The sequence below is a fragment of the Lithobates pipiens genome, unplaced genomic scaffold (genome assembly GCF_037356315.1).
Source record: "Lithobates pipiens isolate NorthernLeopardFrog02 unplaced genomic scaffold, aLitPip1_a1.2 Scaffold_16, whole genome shotgun sequence".
In the NCBI taxonomy this organism is placed as follows: domain Eukaryota; kingdom Metazoa; phylum Chordata; class Amphibia; order Anura; family Ranidae; genus Lithobates; species Lithobates pipiens.
Window position 1 is genome coordinate 328,860,249 of NW_027507748.1, and position 14,623 is coordinate 328,874,871.

A 14,623-nucleotide genomic window follows, 5' to 3' on the forward strand; every position below is an offset into this window, starting at 1 on the left:
CTGCAGGAGGTTTTGTTACTGATCATAGAACGCGTCTGTCCACAGACTCCATGGACCATTTGACTTTTATAAAAATGAATCAGTCCTGGATTACCAGCTATGAAGCCCCTGATGCTGATGTCGCTGATGAAGTCTTTTTGGGATGTGGAATCTCTGCAGGACTTCAAGGCTGCCTAGCTTTGAGGGTGTTCAATTATTTCATCTGGAAGAATGTTTTTGGTATAGGTTTCATGGGCACAATAAACACCCAAAGTCCAATTTTTCAGCACCTGTTTGACAGGTGCATATCATTGCAATTTTTTTTTCCTTCATCAAGAGCACCTCTATAGGGTTATGGTGAGAAGGTGCCCCCGACACCCAAAGGCCAATTTTTCTGTACCTGTTTGACAGGTGCAAATCATTGCAATTTTTTACAGCAAGGCTAATTCTTGTTTTCATCAAGTTTACCTCTATAGGGTTATGATGGGAAGGTGCGACCGACACCCAAAGACCAATTTTTCTATACCTGTTTGACAGGTGCATATCATTGCCATTTTTTTACAGCGAGGCCAATTCTTGCTTTCATCAAGTTTACCTCTATAGAGTTACGGGGGGAACGAACCACCGACACCCAAAGACCAATTTTTACGCACCCATTACTTCTATACAAAGTTAAAGTGGCTCCCCAGCTGTTGCTGAGCAAAATAAAGGCAGCTTGCAGGGAAAATGTATTTTTTTGGGCTTTATAAATGCAATTATTGCTGCCGCAGATTCTAGACATGGTACAGATCTGCTACTTTACAGGTAGACTAAGGGGACCCCCCAGGTACTATATTGGAAGGTTTTCTTTTGGAAAAATCACTGCTCATTTTAAAATGATGTTTTTCACAAAAAAATGTTATTGATACATGTCCCCCAGGTCAGGACCCGGACCATTATAACCATTGTATGCCCAATTGCTTGCATATGAGCCTTCAAAATGGGCACTTTTGATTTTTGATATTAGGGTCCTACTGACTTTAATGGGGTTTGTTATTCGGGTTCGAACTTTTGCGGGGTTTGGATGTTCTGGTGGTCCGTTCGCCCCATCCCTAGCAGGCAGTTCCCACTGCTCTCTGCGAGCCCAAATCAGTTCACAGAACGCAGTGCAAACTGTGGAATTGGATCGCATGGGTCTGGACACTCATCTGATTTCAGTACAAATCAAATAATGGGTCCTGCACCATTTTGGTGCGTAAACCCAGCCTAAAACCAACTTGAACTTTACTTTCCAGATGCATCAAAACTAAAGGTTTTCAAAATATTTATTTTCTTTAATGAATGAATGAATGACTTGTATAGCGCTACCTATACAAACTGAATCGCCTTTCAGATTGTAGGTGTTACCTGAAAGATAAGTGATCCAGGGTTCCTAAAAATTTTCAAACTGGGGTATGTTATCATTGAGGATGGCTGAGAGATTCTCGCTGACCATTATCCAGGAGAGTTTTGTCTTAATCATATCAACTGATATAATGGGAGATTGCCACAACCTAGCTATCGCAATAAGAGCTGCTAAGAATACAAAAGCGATCAGCCTTCTCACATGCCATGGAGCCTCTAAAATGGGTTGGCCTAATAGAGCCTGTTGTGGGTTTATTTTTTTTTTACAATTTTTGTCTGTCGGAGAATATAGGAAATTTTAGACCCGGATCCAAAATCTGCAAACTTTTGGGCATTCCCACCAAATATGGAGGAACAAGCCTTCTTGGCCACATCTTCTAAAGCAGGGGTGCCTAACCAGTGGCCTGGGGGCAACATGTGGCCCGCAGAGCCCTCTGATGTGGCCCGCGACCTTCTTCTGTGGGGTGGCAGATTGGCAAGCCCAGATCATGGGTTGCAGACCTGCCATCGCAGACCATCTGTGTTTTTAATGATGTGATACCTGAATGGAAGACTGTTATTAAGGTCAGTTTATTACTAAAAATGTAGTGTATGTATAGGCATAACTGCGCAGTGGTTACTGGGCTGCTTTCAAAATTATCCGCAGGTGCAGTTCACCTTAAGGTTACTGCATTGAGCCATAGACTTCTGTTATTACCTGTGGGTTTGGTGTGCTTTCAGAAAGTGTATTACACCTGCACAATATAATAGAAGTCTATGGCAAAGTGTAGCTAACCCCGCAGGAAAGACACAGGTGCACTGCGATGCTCCGTCTGTCTGGGCGGATCGGATCAGAGGACCCATAGATTAGAGTGAGCTGTATCCGGGTCCGCTCTGCATGGACATATCATCCGCCTGCTCTGCTCATTGTGGCCCCGTGATCGGTTACCAAGTTGCTTAACTGTCCCTCGCTCTTCAAAAGGTTGGGCACCCCTGCTCTAAAGCAACATGGTCATGCTCCCAGGACATAAGAGGCCAATCTCCTTGGGACCATGTACCACCGAAGTAAAACATTATAATTAGCTTCTATTAGAGACGTATTAATATATGATCTGGAAGCATATCCGGTAGTTTATGCCAATCCACAAGATCTAAATCCCCATACAGGGCATGTGTCAACTTTAAAGCAGAGTTCCACCCAAAAATTGAACTTCCGCTTTAAGGATTCCTAAACTCATGACATGCCACATTCACCTAGGTGACTCAAGCGGAAGTTCTCCTCTCCACTTCCCTCCCTGCAATCTTCTGGGACATTCAGGATGCGCAGCATGACTCACTCATGCACAGTGCGCACCCGGTTGTTAAGCTGCCAGCTGTCACAGCCAGGTGCCCACGCTAGTGATGCCGCCACCAGGGAGGGGTGGGGGAGAGAACTGAATCATTTGAATCCATCGGACTTTGGTGTGCTTGTTTGTGGCCAAGTCCTTTCGTTCAGAAAGTCCATCAGAACTTTGCTAAAAGTCCGTCGGGTAGACCGTCAGACCTAGTCCATCGAAAAGTCTGGTCGTGTGTACGCGGCATAACTTTCTTATATTAGAGACTATTTCGACAGGAGATAAATAAAATACCAGCATGTCTTTGGATTGTGGTGAGAAACCCACACAGGGAGAACATATAAACTTCAACACAAGCATTAGGATGTTGGGGAATTGAACTAGCAACCCCAGTGCTGCTAGATGGAATTGCTATCCATTTAACAAGCGAGCAGCCTCACACATGTAGCCTGCATCTCTGTGGTGTGAACAATCCCTAGGTCCAATCCCAATAAAATACATTTCCATTTTTGATTGTAACAGGACAAAATGTGGAAAATTTCAAGGGGTGTGAATACTTTTTCGAGGCACTGTACATATGAGGGAGTGCATTGTTATTTTTTAACATGAATTCAAGAAAAAAAGTATTAATTTCAGAGAACTATTTATGCATATATTGCATGCCTACGTGTCCCCTATAACATAGAAAATGTTCACTTGCTAAGTTCAATTCCACTTTAATACATAGTGCAGTATGTTACATGCATGCGTTATTGCTTTGCCTTGAATTTTACTTGCTACAGGTTTATAGCATATTTTTATAGAACAAATCACTTATCCTAACAACATCTATAACTGCCTTTAAATAACATTTGATATGCAAGAATTAAATTTTCTCTTGTTCTACCGACATAACTTGTCCTTGTTTTACCCTTTGCGGACTAGAAAAGATGTACAATAGCGATACCTAATACTTACACAGAAAAATATGTAGATGTTGAAAGCCAAATTCAGGAACATTCCTTCGATGATTGATGTTTGGATTAAGGACCTAATTAAACCTAAAACACAAAACCCTGAAGCTAAATATACTGTGCTTGTCTTAATCAAACAGTCACAGCTCTTGCGCAGTGTCACAGATGAGGGCACACATGTAGCTGTAAAAGTACTTACAGGAGAGTTTTACAGAGCGCTTGTAAGACAGAATTAAATTATGACTTGGAAAAATATACATTGTTATACAAAGTGGTAAGCTCATTGCCATGCTGCACAATATAGTACAAAAGTTGGACAGATAATTACGTTTTCTATTAAACCTCATAATGTACAATATTTCCCGACCCTTTTCAGTGCTTATTAACATTTTCCAAGGTTCAGCATTGATTGACACTTCCATGAAAGTTCTGGATACTAAAAGTAAAGGAACAATGTAAGCTAGTCATATTCACTAACCTTTTTCTTTATGCCTGAACAGTTGGTACAATTGTTTTTTCAGGTACGTTCGCAATTGGCTTTTAGTGGTTTTAGAATTAATAAAAGCAATAATGTAACTTTTTTTTACATTTTGAGTTTTCTTTTAGCTAGGGATGATTTACCAGCAGGGCCGTCATCAGGAGGGTACAGCCGTTACAACTGTAAGGGGACCCGCCCGGGCCAGAAGAAGGCAGGGCGGGTGAAGGGGAGCTATGCTGTGCATTACAGAACCAATCTCACAGTGTGTGCTCTCTGTGGCATTGAGCTCAGACATCGAGCTCTTTACTGCCACCTCTGGCTACTATGTGCATGTGCACCCCTCGTGTACTGGCATTTTCTGCGTCTGTCACATGTCAGCTTTTTGAAAATGAGCTGGGACCAGGTAGGAAGAAATTCTTTACGAGTATGGGCTGTGAAGGAAAGGGAGTGGGGGGCTGTTTGTGTATGGAGAGGGGGGCAGAGACTTCTTTTTGTGTATGTGTGGGTGGGGTTGACATATATATACACAGGTATGTGGGGGGGGGGGGGGCTGGGCTGGCATATTTACAGGCAGTGGCAGTGCGCCCATTAAGGGCACACAAACAAGATATTGTAGTAGGACCCACTAATTATGGGGTGCTTTGTTGCAGTAAGTGGGCTAAAGCACCATATAGCAATATGGTGTGACCAAATCCCCATATATTTTGATAATGTTTTTTGAAAATGTCTAGGTGTTTTAAAAAAGCCTTGCTGGAGGTAAATGTCAGTTTTGCATGTGTGTGCTTTAATATTTTTGTTCCATTAAGGGCACACGGGCGCCACCCCCTCTCTCCGGCCACCCACCTCTATGTATCATGGATAGATTCATGCATTGCATTGCATTAATCTATCCATGGCCACTGTAGCCACCCCCTGTTCAGGTGTCCAGCCCCTTTTCGGGGGCGGGGCGCCTGGATTACAGCAGCAAGCGTGTATTTTTGACGTACCTGATTAGAGCCATAGGCTCTAGTAGGCTTCAAAAAAGGTGAAGTGCTAGCGCAGAGCATTGCGGTCGTAGTTCACCAAGGTGTGTTAGAACATCGAATGAATATTCGCTTTTCTAACACTGAACTGCCTCTCCGCCAATCAGGAAGCATGGGTGTGTTACACATCACCTGATTGGCTAAAACAACAGGTGCTGTGATTGGACACCTATCAGGAGGAGAGGAGAAGAGACGCATGGAGGACACAGCTGGCCACCATCACCCACTGCCCCACGAGATAGGGTAGGTGCCGGGCAGACAGCAAGCAGGCGGGAGGGTCACAGTGTTAACCTTTAAATGGGCACAGTGGCATAATTTGATGTCACAGTGGCAGCATTTGATGGGCATAATGCCTGCATTTGATGGGCACAGTGGCTGCGTTTGATGGCACAGTGGTTGCGTTGGATGGCACAGTGGCTGCATTTGATGGGCATAGTGACTGCACTTGATGGGGCACAGTGGCTGTGTTTGATGGGCACAGTGAGGCTGCAATTGATGTTTTTTTTTTTCCGAATTTTTCAGTTTGTTTGTGGCATATCTACAGATGTGTGGGGGCAGACATATATATAGGGATCAGGGGGGACTGACAAATATACAGGTGTGAGGGGGCTGACATATATACAGATGTGAGTGTGGGGGAGGGGGGGCTGGCATATATACAGGTGTGTGGGGGGGGGGGGAGCTGACATATATACAGGTGTGAGGAAGTTTTTTTGCAAGTTACAAGGGAATTGTTTTATTTAAAATGTATTTTGACAACATATTCTGTAGCACTTTACAGAAAACACTAAACTGTTAATTTTAGTTTATGCTCCCAAAGGAAGTTACAATTTAATATTCCTGCCACACTTGGATACACATTAGTGTAAATTTTGAGTAAAAGCCAATAATGCTGCTGACAGTCTGTTTTTTGGACCATGTAAGGGACTACACATAACTGTTCTTATAGGGCCTTGAAAAAGTATTCATACCCCATTGAAATTTTCCACATTTTGTGATGTTACAAACAAAAAACGTAAATGTATTTTATTGGGATTTTATGTGATAGACCAACACAAAGTAACACATAATTGTGAAGTGGAAATAAAATGATAAATGATTTTCATTTTTTTTTTACAAATAAATATGTGAAAAATGTGGCGTGCATTTGTATTCAGCCCCGCTGAGTCAATACTTTGTAGATCCACCTTTCACTGCAATTACAGCTGCAAGTCTTTTTGGGTATATCTCTACCAGCTTTGCACAACTAGAGAGTGACATTTTTGCCCATTGTTCTTTGCAAAATATAAAACAGAAAATGTAGCGCTAGGGTGAGAAACACATTAACATTTGAAAAGTGATTCGATCCAAATAATCCGTGCTAAGAAAAGAAGTCCCACACTTGATGATCAATCTTCCCATCTAAACCATAGATCAAGGTTTAGATGGGAAGATTGATCACTTCTGTTTAATTTATTAAGAGGACTTCCTTCATAATTTGATGAACTGACTTCAGTCCATTTTTAGTCTTAGTACCATATAGCTTTATATTCTTTCACGCAATTATTATTTATGACATACAGTTATATGTATATTGTATTTGGTGTTGTATACTACACGCAATATTTTTTGCAGTTTTTCTCACAATAAGTGGGGGACTTCTTTTCTTAGCATGGATTATTTGGATCTAATCACTTTTCAAATGTTAATGTGTTTCTCACCCTAGCGCTACATTTTCTGTTTTATATCTATTTCAACTTTGTTTGTTTGAGTGTTAGCTGCTGATTCTATTATAGTAGCGCAGTGTCTCCCCTTCTCACTACATTCTTTGCAAAATAGCTCCAGCTCTCTCAGATTGGATTGAGAGTGTTTGTGAACAGCAATTTTCAAGTCTTGCCACAGATTCTCAAGTTGATTTAGGTCTGGACTTTGACGGACCCATTGTAACACATGAATATGCTTTGATCTAAACCATTACATTGTAGCTCTGGCTGTATGTTTAGGGTCATTTTCCTGCTTGAAGGGGAACCTCCACCCCAGTTTCAAGTCTTTTGCAGACTCTAACGCCTCGTACACACGATTGGACTTTCCGACAACAAAACTGTAAAATTTTATTCTAAGGGTGTTGGTTCAAACTTGTCTTGCATACACACGGTGGCACAAATGTTGGCCAACAATTACGAACATAGTGATGTAGTAGACGTACTACATGTTTTTTCAGCTCTTTAGCGCCACCCTTTGGGCTTCTTCTGCTAATTTCATGTTAATAGAAGTTTGGTGAGCATTAATTCGTGCTTTTCTTTTTGCGTTTTTCATTTAGTGCTTTTCAGTTCACGCTTTTCATTTCGTCATTCGTTCATCAACCAGAAATGTTGCAGAATCGGAGGAGATAACGTGTTATATATTATTGGCCTTGGAGTTATTGCTTTGACATTTTTTTTAGGTTGAATAATGATTTTTGGATGATAGAATGCACTTTTTGGTTAAGTTCTATTAGCAGATAGCATGTCTTTCATGTCTATTTTTTTTTAATTCACAATAAAAAAGTTGTGTAGAATAATACTTGGCTATGTGTTTTACTTCAAATGACAGTTTGGGAGTAGGCAGTTACATTTAAAAAATACAATGTAAAATTGCCAAGGACGCCAACATAGTTGTATCTTTGATCTTATAAACTACGGGATAATGGTGTTGTGGTAACTTGTACAAATAAAAAAAGACATAATATTATTCTTGATATCACTAGAAAAAAAAAGCCTTTGAAAATTTGTTTGCAATAACTCCATCAGTATCACCAGCAAAGCAGCTTCATTATTATCCCATTATTATCCCATTAAAGAAGAAAATAATTGTGCGTTGCATTTTGAGATTTCATAATTTGCTCTGTCACGAATGTTAATTCTCCATTACAAACACTAGTTTAGACTGACTGCTTTTGCTTCCGAGCATGCATGTTTGTACTTTGGACTTTTGTCTGTTGGACTTGTGTACACACAATCGGAAAATCCGACAACACACATTTGTTGGTGGAAAATTTGAAGACATGCTAGCCAACATTTATTGGCGGAAAGTCTGACAACAAATGTCCGATGGAGCATACACATGGTGGGATTTTCCGCCAACAGCCTGACATACAACATTTCCCATCGCAAAATCCGATCATGTGTATGGGGCTTTACAGGTTTTCTTCTAAGATTGCCCTGTATTTGGCTCCATCCATCTTCCCATCAACTCTGACCAGCTTCCCTGTCCTCGCTGAAGAAAAGCATCCTCACAACATGATGCTGCCACCACCAAGTTTTACAGTGGGGATAGTGTGTTCAGGATGATGTGCAGTGTTAGTTTTCCGCCACACATAGTGTTTTGCTTTTAGGCAAAAAGCTACATTTTTGTCTCATCTGACTAAAGCACCTTCTTCCACACATTTGCTGTGTCCTCCTCATGGCTTCTCGCAAACTGCAAACAGGACTTCTTTTGGCTTTCTTGCAACAATGGCTTTCTTCTTGACACTCTTCCAGAAAGGCCAGATTGTGGAGTGCCTGACTAATAGTTGTCCTGTAGACAGATTATCCCACCTGAGCTGTGGATCTCTGCAGCTTCTCTAGAGTTACCATGGGCCACTTGGCTGCTTTTAACATTAAAGGGGTTGTAAACACTCATGGTTTTTCACCTTAATGCAGTCTATGCATTAAGGTGAAAAACTTTTTTAGTGCTGAAGCCCCCCCCCCGTCCCCCCATTTTACTTACCTGGAAGCTGTCATCCTCTGTCCGGGAATGAGCACACCATCTGTAACTAGTGTCTCATGTCCCGGTTGGATAGATTGATAGCAGCACAGTCATTGGCTCCCGCTGCTGTCAATAAAATCTAATGATGTGGCGCCAGGGGGCAGGGCTGAGACCTGCATTCTGTGTGAATGGACACAGATGCGGGACTCAGGAGCATGCACGCACGGGTGTCCACCAAGGAGAGCGCTTCTCCTACGTGGACAATCGATACAGGGAGGAGCCACCAGCACCGCCGTGGGACCCCAGAAGAGGTTCGGGGCCACTCTGTTCAAAACAAACTGCACAGTGAAGGTAAGTATAACATGTTTGGTATTTAAAAAAAAAGAAGGTTTACAACTCCTTTATTGCTCTCCTTGCCCGGCCTGTCAGTTTAGGTGGACGGCCTTGTCTTGGTAGGTTTGCAGTTTTGCCATACTCTCTCCATTTTCGGATGATGGATTGAACAGTGCTCCATGAGATGCTCAAAGCATTTTTTTATGACCTAACCCTGCTTTAAACTTCTCCACAACTTTAACCCTGACCTGTCTGGTATGTTCCTTGGCCTGTATGATGCTGTTTGTTCACTAAAGTTCTCTAACAAACCTCTGAGTAGTGATGGACGAACTTCCGACGGGACGTTTCGCGAACGCGAAATGCGAACGGACCCAAACGTTCGCGAAACCGAACGTTCGCCGCGGGCCCCATTGACTTCAATGGGAGGCGAACTTTGCAAACCTTCATGTCGAATTTGCGGCCACGTGGTAATTATTAGGGGGTAAAACGTAGTCCCACCATCTGGACAATGACATAATACATGTATGAGGTGAATTTGGGATCGATAACTACAAGCATTTTTATTTTATTTGGGAAATTGTTCTAACAATTCAGGACTATGGAGCTAATGAAGGCAATGGAGGAGAGGGAAGGTCAGGGACCAGGGTAGGCAAAGAAGAGGGTGCAGGAGATGATCACCAGCAGCGTGACATACCGGAATGACACATGCACCGTGATAGAGGCATCTGACAGCAGCACCGTAATACAGAGCACTGACAGCAGCACCGTGACATACAGCGCTGACAGCAGCACCGTGACATACAGCGCTGACAGCAGCACCGTGACATACAGCGCTGACAGCAGCACCGTGACATACAGCGCTGACAGCAGCACCGTGACATACAGCGCTGACAGCAGCACCGTGACATACAGCGCTGACAGCAGCACCGTGACATACAGCGCTGACAGCAGCACCGTGACATACAGCGCTGACAGCAGCACCGTGACATACAGCGCTGACAGCAGCACCGTGACATACAGCGCTGACAGCAGCACCGTGACATACAGCGCTGACAGCAGCACCGTGACATACAGCGCTGACAGCAGCACCGTGACATACAGCGCTGACAGCAGCACCGTGACATACAGCGCTGACAGCAGCACCGTGACATACAGCACTGACAGCAGCACCGTGACATACAGCACTGACAGCAGCACCGTAAGCAGCCCCAGGAGGAAGTCAGCACAGCACAGGGATGGTGTGATCCCCTCATAATAAGAACCCCCAGGAGGAAGTCAGCACAGCACAGGGATAGTGTGATCCCTTCATAATAAGAACCCCCAGGAGGAAGTCAGCACAGCACAGGGATATCATAAGCAGCCCCAGTAGAAATATGACACCGCTCAACCTCTTCAAAGAGGAGGGTAGGGGCATATAGTACGGTGTGCTTTTTTGGGTCAAGGAAGTGAGCCAAATGAATTAAGAAGGTCTGTGTGCTTGATTAAAAAAATAGTTTATAGACATATACATGGTCTACTGGTCACATGTGTTGAATTCCTCCGAGATCCATGCCTCATTCATTTTTAGAAATGTGAGGTAGTTAACACTGTGGTGAGCTAGGCGAGTACGCTTATCGGTCACAATCCCCCCTGCTGCGCTGAACGTCCTTTCGGACAGGACACTGGATGAGGGGCAAGCCAACAGTTCGATTGCAAATTGGGCAAGCTCTGGCCAGAGGTCAAGCCTGCCCACCCAGTAGTCTAGGGGTTCATCACTCCTCAGAGCGTCCACATCGGCCGTTAACCCAATGTAGTCGGACACCTGACGGTCTAGGCGTTCCCTGATGCTGGATCCGGATGACACCTGTCGATGGGTCGGCTGAAAGAATGACCTCATATCCGAAGTCACCAACACATCTTCAAACCGGCCTCTTCTTGCAGGCGCTGTTGGATTGGTACCCGCAAATCCTTCTCTGGGAGTGGGAATTGCTCCTCTGCCAGCGCACGCAAAAGCAGAATGCAGCATTTCTCGAAGCAAGGCCTGGAAGTGCTGCATTCTGACAGCCCTCTGCGACGGCGGTAACATTTCCGCCATTTTGTGTTTGTACCGGGGGGTCTAAGTACGTTGCCACCCAGTACTGGTCCTTGACCCTCATGCTTTTTATACGGGGGTCCCTATTAAAACACTGGAGCATGAAGGCCCCCATTTGCACTAAAGTGGAAGCGGTGTGGTGGCCTGGCTCCTGCTCATCATCCAGGATAATGTCGTCCTCTTCATTCTCCTCTCCCCATCCTCGCACAACAGGGATCCCAGAAAGGTTTAAAGCATGCTCTTCTTGCTCCTGCTCATCCGCCCCGGCACCATCCTCCTCTGACTCCTCATCAGACTCCTGTTGTTGACTTGTCTCAGATAGAGTAGCCCCCCCTGGGAATTCATCCAGCATTGCGACTTCCTCATCTTCCCGCTCCTGCTCCTCCACAGCCTGATCAATGACACGACGCAATGCACGCTCCAGAAAGAAGGCATAAGGTACCATGTCACTGATGGCGCCATGGCTGCGACTGACCAGTTTGGTGATCTCCTCAAATGGCCGCAGAAGTCTGCATGTGTCGCGCATGAGCAGCCACTGGCGCGGTGAAAAAAAACCCAGCTCCCCAGAACCGTTTCTTTCGCAGAGTTCATACAGGTAGACGTTAACTGCACGTTTCTGCTGGAGCAGCCTATCAAGCATATAGAAGGTTGAGTTCCATCGCGTCGGGCAATCGCAAATAAGACGTCTGACCGGCAGATGGTGTCGCCGCTGAATGTCAGCAAGGCGAGCCATGGCCGTGTAAGATCTTCTGAAATGGGCCGAGATTTTCCTTGCCTGCCGCAAGATGTCCTGGACCCCAGGGTATTTGACAAGGAATCGCTGCACGACCAAGTTTAAGACGTGTGCCATGCACGGCACGTGCGTGATTTTGCCCTGTTTCAATGCGCTAAGCAGATTGGCACCGTTGTCACACACCACTTTACCAACTGTCAAATTGAGCGGTGTTAGCCACTCATCTGCCTGTGAACGCAAAGCTGAAAGGAGTGCCGGGCCAGTGTGGCTCTTTGCTTCCAGGCACAACAGACGCAGCACGGCATGGCAACGTCTCACCTGGCATGTGGAATAGGTTCTGGGGAGCTTGGGCGGTGCAGTGGAAGAGACGCTAGCAGCGGAAAAGGAGGAGGCAGCTGAGGAGGAGAGGGAGGAGGATGGAGTAGGAGGAGGAGAAGAAGAGTCAGGCCTGCATGCAATCCGTGGCGGTAAAACCAAATCTACACGGGTGCCACGGGTTACATGCTTGACGGCCGTCAGAAGGTTCACCCAGTGGGCAGTAAAACTGATATACCTTCCCTGCCCGTGTTTGCTAGACCACGTGTCTGTGGTCAGATGTATCTTGGCACCGACACTGTGTGCCAGAGATACATTCACTTGCCGCTGAACATGGCCATATAGCTCTGGGATGCCCTTCTCTGAGAAATACTTCCTTCCTGGGACCTTCCATTGTGGTGTTCCAATGGCCACAAATTTGCGAAAGGCCTCCGAGTCCACCAGTTTATATGGCAGTAGTTGGCGGGCTATGAGTTCTGACAAGCCAGCCGCCAACCGTTGGGCAAGAGGGTTATCCGGCGTCATCATTTTTTTACGCTCAAACATTAGGCCCACGGAAGCCTGCCTTTTTGCAGAAAAATGTGAGCTTGGCGTGATGGAAGGTGGAGTGGAGGACAATTGTGAGGAGAGAGGAGAAGGAGAAGTAGAAGACGAGGCTGGACGGTGAGAGCCTGCAGTGTGGCTTTGTGTGTTCCGTTGCTCCCACTGGGCTCGGTGATGGCTGCTCATGTGCCTTCTTAAGGCGGTCGTCCCTAGGTGAGTATTGGGCTTACCGCGACTAACGCGTTGACTGCAAAGATTGCAGATGGCAACGCTATTGTCAGCAGCGGACACGTTAAAAAAAGCCCACACTGCGGAGCCATGTGCCGGTGTCCTGGGAGCGCCAGATGTGACCGTACATGGTCGATGACTCGCTCCTGATACATTTGCAGTCTGCTTTGTCCCTGCTGTGCAATGTAAGTCATTGCTGCTTCTCCTCCCTATCTGCTGGTCCATATCTCCCTCTGAACTCCCCTCCTCTTCCTCTCTTGTGGGCACCCACGTGACATCACTAGACACGTCATCATCAACGTCACCTTCCCCACCGCTATAAGTAGAGATCTCGGAGTAGGCAGCAACACCGGGGACCAACCTCCTCCTTGGGCTGATCTGGGTACTGGCGTCAGACTGCTGAGTAGCGCTTGTTGCTACCTCCTCTTCCTGATCCAATACCAAGAGTGGCTGCGCATCAGAAATGTCCTCTTGATATGGATCGGAAAATAATTCCAGTGACTCAAGCGGAAGGTATGTGGTGGTGGTGGTGGTGGTCGTGTTGTTGGTGGTAGTGTCTTTGGGGGTGCACATAGCAGAGAGTGAAGAAGAGGGTGCAGATCGAGAGGATGAGGAGGGTGCAGAAGAGTAAGGCTGAGCGAGCCACTCAACCAAGTCTGGTGCATCCTTTAAAGTAATTGAACGCACCTTCTGCAACTTCCCACTTTGGCTCAAGCCTGTTGCTCCTGCCCTACCCCTACCACCCCTGCGGAAGGGCCTGCCTCTTCCTCTGCCTGTCATTTTTTAAATGACCCTGTGACAAAACTCTTAGTCCCTATACCGATGAAGGACTGCTGCAGTATAGGGCAGCGGTCAGCAGTGGTGCACGTCAACCCTATCTATTGTGGACCGATAGCGGTCCTTACAGAACAGCAGACTGTACCGCACTCAAGCCTATGTACCGTAGCACCCTATACCAAGTTACCAGTCCTTATAAGAACTTTTGTGGACCAAGCAGGTTGTGTATTAGTGTTTAGCAGACTGTACGTCAGTCCCTATACCGCTGAAGGACTGCTGCAGTATAGGGCAGCGGTCAGCAGTGGTGCACGTCAACCCTATCTATTGTGGACCGATAGCGGTCCTTACAGAACAGCAGACTGTACCGCACTCAAGCCTATGTACCGTAGCACCCTATACCAAGTTACCAGTCCTTATAAGAACTTTTGTGGAACAAGCAGGTTGTGTGTTAGTGATTAGCAGACTGTACGTCAGTCCCTATACCGCTGAAGGACTGCTGCAGTATAGGTGAGCGGTCAGCAGTGGTGCACGTCAACCCTATCTATTGTGGACCGATAGCGGTCCTTACAGAACAGCAGACTGTACCGCACTCAAGCCTATGTACCGTAGCACCCTATACCAAGTTACCAGTCCTTATAAGAACTTTTGTGGACCAAGCAGGTTGTGTATTAGTGTTTAGCAGACTGTACGTCAGTCCCTATACCGCTGAAGGACTGCTGCAGTATAGGGCAGCGGTCAGCAGTGGTGCACGTCAACCCTATCTATTGTGGACCGATAGCGGTCCTTACAG